The sequence below is a fragment of the Pundamilia nyererei genome, unplaced genomic scaffold (genome assembly GCF_000239375.1).
Source record: "Pundamilia nyererei isolate P.nyererei 1_Seehausen unplaced genomic scaffold, PunNye1.0 scaffold00078, whole genome shotgun sequence".
In the NCBI taxonomy this organism is placed as follows: domain Eukaryota; kingdom Metazoa; phylum Chordata; class Actinopteri; order Cichliformes; family Cichlidae; genus Pundamilia; species Pundamilia nyererei.
This window is the reverse complement of record NW_005187479.1, coordinates 1,959,007-1,964,929: the sequence shown is the minus strand read 5'-3', so window position 1 is coordinate 1,964,929 and position 5,923 is coordinate 1,959,007. Positions and strand designations below refer to the sequence as shown.

General features: G+C 37.1%; 1 protein-coding gene across 1 annotated transcript in view; it reads left to right on the top strand.

Annotated features, from left to right (window-relative positions):
• The first annotated feature begins 3,105 nt into the window (after positions 1-3,105).
• rassf7a (Ras association domain family member 7a) overlaps positions 3,106-5,923 on the top strand; it is a 37,320-nt gene continuing 34,502 nt past the window's right edge. The window contains exon 1 of the mRNA XM_005737679.1: positions 3,106-3,232. The gene's annotated coding sequence lies outside the window, so the exon portion shown is untranslated. The remainder of the gene's footprint in view (positions 3,233-5,923) is intronic.

Below are 5,923 nucleotides of genomic sequence, written 5' to 3'. Positions count from 1 at the left end.
ACAGTAGTCCAGCCTGGAAGTAATAAATGCATGAACTAGTTTTTCAGCGTCACTCTGAGACAGGATATTTCTAACTTTAGAGATGTTGCGCAAATGGAAGAAAGCAGTCCTACATATTTGTTTAATATGTGCATTGAAGGACATATCCTGGTCAAAAATGACTCCAAGGTTCCTCACAGTGTTACTGGAGGCCAAAGTAATGCCATCCAGAGTAAGAATCTGGTTAGATACCATAGTTCTAAAGTATTGGAAAAACCCCTAACAATCAAGTGCCCCCCGATGAGCAAGCACTTTGTGACAATGGGAAGGGAAACTCCCGTTTAACAGGAAGAAACCTCTGGCAGAACCAGGCTCAGGGAGGGGCAGCCATCTGACAGGACCGGTTGAGGGTGAAAGGAAAGAGAAAAGAAGAATGAGAAGACAAAAGAAAACAAAGCATAGGAAGATGGACCAAACACACTAAGGGAGAGAGAAGATAAAATTATAATGACATGTTGCAGAGGTATATAAACACATGGAGAAGAAGTGCTCTGTGCATCACATGAAGTCCCGCAGCAATCTGAGCCAATATCAGCATATCTAAGGGATGGTTCAAGGGCACCTGATCCTGTCCTGACTAAGCTTTATGAAAAAGGAAAGTTTTCGGTTTATTTTAAAAGTAAAGACACCTGTCTCCCAAATCCAAATAGGGAGCTGACTCCACAGGAGAGGGTCCTGGTAGCTAAAGGCTCTGCCTCCCAATTTAGAATCTCTAGAAACTACAAGCAAGCCTGCATTTTGATAGTGCACTGTGGGCATAATATGATAGTATGAGGGCCTGAAGCATTTGTATGTGTCGAGAAATTCTGGATTTACAGAGGAACCACTGAAGAGTGGTTAGGAGAAAGTCACGTTATGTATGAGAGAAAGTCACATTACGCAAAGCTGCTGAAACGTGATTTCTTTGTCATTGCCTTTTTGCAATATAAAACGTAGGATAATATAGACTAAAAACTGCAGCTTCACACTGCACGGAGAGAGTATATCAGGAATGATGACCTAAGGCACTGCTTTGAGTCACTGTTTTGCAATCTTAAATTGGCATACTGGAGCTATATAGCACTTACCACTCATTGTGTTTCAATGCCGTGTGTTCAGAAACTTTGAGCAGAGGCAACAAGGATTACCTGATGTGCAAGAGAGAGTCTTAAACAGACCGATATTCATTAGTGGGGTTTTTTTTTGTTTTTTTTGCTCAAACTGATGTGAATGAAACACTTAGGCTAACATTCACAGACCTAGATTTTGGCTTTATTTTGAAACAGTAATTATTAATAACTGTAACAGCAGTTATAATGTTAACTGTTACAATTAATTTGGCAAAAAATCTATATACTCAGTAATACTCAGTAATATTGTTGTTCTACATGTTCTTGAACCAACAAATACATTCTTTTAATTAAATGAATAACAATCTTATGTAAGATCAGTCATGGGTAACAGTCAATATTCATGCATTACATAGATACTGAAGACATTGTGATGTAACACAATCGGTTTAGTCAGAAAAATATCTATTAATAGTGCCAACTTCCTCCTGTCAGATCAAATCAGATTTGTTTGAGGAGGAGAGAGGTGATTTTCAACTTCAAAATCATTAAAACTGCTGTTACTTACAATCCATTAAATGATCTAACAGTCTGAAGGACAAATGCTTTTCTGCTACATCCATCACGCTGTTTGTTGTGACTACCTAAAGCTACGTGTTGACACAGGTTAACTAGCTTTTTATCATAATAAACAATGAGCCAATCCTAAAAGGCTTATTAGTGTTTGCTGCTGCCATGGAGACACAGCTCCAGGTTGTTCCTCCAAAAGTGGCGGTTAATCATTTGCCATTAGTCATTTCTATAAAAATGTGTATAAGTATGCATGGACGCACAGGGCATAGCCTGGGGTGGCACTGGCCCCACTTGTTGATGCCTTATCATATCAGTGCAACCATGGGTATCAATTAAAAAGAATGATAGATAGAAAGTGATAGCTCCCGCTTTCCTCTGGAAAACATTTTTATCCCCTTTCACTTGCCTTATTTTGAACTGGTATTTTACACTGGTATTTTTAAATTATTTGCTACTTTACACTGGTATTTTTAAATTATACCTTATCACTGTTGTTCCCAGATTTTGTTTTTCACAAATAAACATGTGTACTGTTGCTTTGTGATACAGGCTATCAATGCTTCATTTCACAAACACAAAGAGCTGTTCAAGGACGGCGTGGTGCATATACCTGTTTTTTTAGAAAAGGTGTCGCATTGCAATTTTGCATTAATGTGAGTGGACTAAAGGAGTCAGTTTATATACAAGCATGTATATAAACAAATACAGATACATATAGGGGAAGAAGAAAAAAAAGCAAAGAGCGACGGTAACATTAAACAAAGACATTACAAGCATTACAAATTTTAATGTTTTTATCATTTATGTATGTGTTTGGCAAGGAGTAAAGTCAAGTAGATGAGGTAAAAAGCTTTTGAGTCAGTACACCATGTAAGATTTTTTTTTTTTGTAGAAAAGTACAAAGATTTTGTTAGAAATAAAATAAACAATGTTTTTCCATGAAAGCTGTGCGTAAGTACAAGACCAAAATAAATGGGAGCAAGTCTCTAGAAAGGGCTCACAACGAGTGTTTTTCACAGGCTAAAACCTATGAATTAATTTGAAAGAGACCGCCTTCATTTTGTTTGTCATAAACAAACAAAAAAAGTGTGAGAAAGACCAAATTCTTCCCAAATTCCCTAACAAAATGACTCCAGTAAGAGATGACAGGAGGAACAGACGTCAGATCACACCTTTGTGTGCGGTGAAGCAATTGTTAGGTGAGGTGTAAGGTGAATTGTTACTTCCTTACCTCGGAGCCATATTGCTTTGAGGCACAGGAGATCTTTGCTCATTGATATTATTATAACTCACTTATTTTTAATGCAGATGTTCACGAGTTTTTGTTTATTTCCAATATAATTTTCGCTTCTGGGGAGGTACAACTCCCCAGAAGCATTGCATTTCACGTTATTTCATTTAATTTTTTCACAAGCTTGTCGTTAAGACCTTTAATTTGAAAGGGCGAACCGGAAGTCGTGTAGTTTGCCTTTACCGGACTGGAGTGCGGACTTTTGCCCACAGTGAGCAGCTGGAAGATAAGATGAAGCACTCGACTGTCCGCTGAATTGAAAACGCCTGCTAACTCACTTGTAAGTTGTTTTCATTTCATTTCTTTTTCTTTTTTAAATCTTTGTTTATATCAAGATAAAGTTGAACGGAAATGTTTTTTAAGACTGGTGGTAATGCAACAAGTGCTGGCAACTGAGCTCAGAGCACCTGCAGTATGGTGACAGGCTAACGATAAACTGGGATAAAAAATTTACCTACCCACTTTGTGGTGTTAATGGTCCACTTATGTTGATGGGAGCAGCTCCTGTGTAGGTTTAGTTGGATTGTTGCTATGTTAATATATTTTTATGTAAATAGATCAACTGAAGCTTTACAAATAATCGCTTAAATGATGTTTATACAGTACACTGAAGTTACTGGCAATGAGAAGAAATGTTATCATTGAACGTTATCATTTCACAAAGCTCCACGATGCTCATTGACTGCATATAGAAGATGGACGTAGCTCTCAGGTCTCAAAAATGAAGCCAATGTTAATGTGAAGTAAACATTCATTCCTTTGATTGGCCAGTAGGGGGGCACTTCTCTGGTTGCCAGAAGACAGTTGAAGCGTTATAGAAGTCCATTGGAAAATGACCCTCTGCTTCCTTGCACAGTCACCTTAATGAACACTTTCCTAACAACACTATGCACTCAGTAACTAGTTTCAAATCATGCTGAATATGCAATTATGTCATAGAACGATTTGGGAATTAGTCATAACCTCTAATCTATTGATTTATTTTCCTGAACAACAAATTTTTCCAACATTATTTTTGTCTGCCAGAACATGATTTTTCATCTTTCCAGGTCTCAAAATACTGATTCATGTTTGTTAGCATCAACGTTATGTAACAATATTTCAAGGAAATTTGTAATGTGTATATATACATTTTTTTTGTCAGCATAGAAAATTAATGCTGAAAAACTTTTTATTGAGTGCAGCCCAAAGGAAGCGGCATTTAGTAGTGCAAACAAAATGAAGGGCATTTTTATGTCCTTCTTTTTCAGTGAGTTACTGCCAGAGCACCAACCACTCCACCCACCAAACGGGTAACAGAATTCAAGCTGTCAATTTATTCAAGGCCGCCCAACAATATAGGGCAATAGCAGTGACACCGCAGAAGTCAAGTGTAAGCACAAAAGTAGCCTATGTAGTGATTTCCTGTGAAATTTTAAATAAAAGTATAAATAACTGATTAACACTTTAACAACAGCAATAAGTGAAGTAACTTAAGCCTGTAACTTTTAAGGAGATGCTCAGTATTCACACATACTCAAATGGAACTTGAAAAATATTTTCAGCCTGCGATGTTGTAACCTTAGTTGAGCTTTTTCACCAGTTCTTTAAAGCTGTGCTTTTCCACTGCGTAACCATGTCAGCAATTTACATGTTTGCTCTTCCTGTCAAAAGGAGTGCAACTAGCAAGTGCTTCAGCAATGCTCAGTTGAGTCATTTGTTTACTTTTGGGCCACACATTACCAGCTGCTCTCCTTGTAGCCTGGTTGCACATGACGGTGTGTTTTCGCCTCAGTTGGTGAAACAAGTATGTTTATTTTGTTTCCACCTTCAGCAGGAACAGATTTCTTGCATATTTCCATAGCGCTGTGTTTTGTTGGTGGTTGGTGAAGTAGTTCTCGTTTTGCTATAACGTCACTGGAGGTTGACATGCAGCTCTTGCTATCATACATGTCAGATGGCAATGACTGGAATCATTAGGGACGGTATGGTATGGCATGACCATAGTGTCTATGTAGACTAAACATTTTTGATGGAGGTGCTGGCCATTGGTACACCTGACACGTTGACATATTTTCACACATCATTTGTATTATTTTTAAAATCTAAATATGTTACGTCAACACCGATCTGTAGTTGTCAGCCATTTTTTTTATTGGCCTACTGATGTATCTGTATTTTGTGCTGATTTACAATCTGCTTATTGTTTGGCTTGATAGATAATAATGAAAAGTACACATCACTTTTCCGCGTTATCTATTTCTTCAAATGTCTTTATTGACAGTCAAAACTCTAAAGGTCAATAAATGGAAAAGCAACAAAAATATTCATAAATTGCTGATGCAAATAATTGATTTTATAAATATATCACATATATTTCTACCAAGTATTCAAAGTATACCTGTATACAAAGACGTTTATCAGTTTATTTACTTTTTATCTGTTATTTATGTTTGCCTAGCTATTCTGATGTGAGGCGTTTTAAGATTGATTATTTGTATTTGGTATTTGATTCTTCCTCGTATTGATTTCATGTATCTCCTCCACTTCTCATATGTTGTTTGTACTTCTCTGTCGCATCCCTCACACACCATGTTGTATTATATTGGCTTCTTCCTTCTTTTGAAAAAATAAAAACTTTCCCACTTCACTTTTTAAAACAATTGTTCAGCTCTGTAAACTGTTTTTGTTTCCTCTTCATGTTTTACTTGGAATCACTGAGTGAAACCGAGTACTGAGTGGTCTCCTTTAGTCCATTCAGATTAATGCAAAAGTGCAATGCAATGCCCTTTAACAAACTTTTTTTTTTTTTTTAACTTAACACCGTGCTTTGAAAAAGTTGGAACAGGTACATGCAGCACACTGTACTTTACAGCTCTTTGTGTTTGTGAAATGAAGGATAGACAGCCAGAAACGGTACGCTACACTGCAGATGTTAAACAGTGCATCAGATACTTTCTCCTGACAGATACAACAATCACCACAATACCAG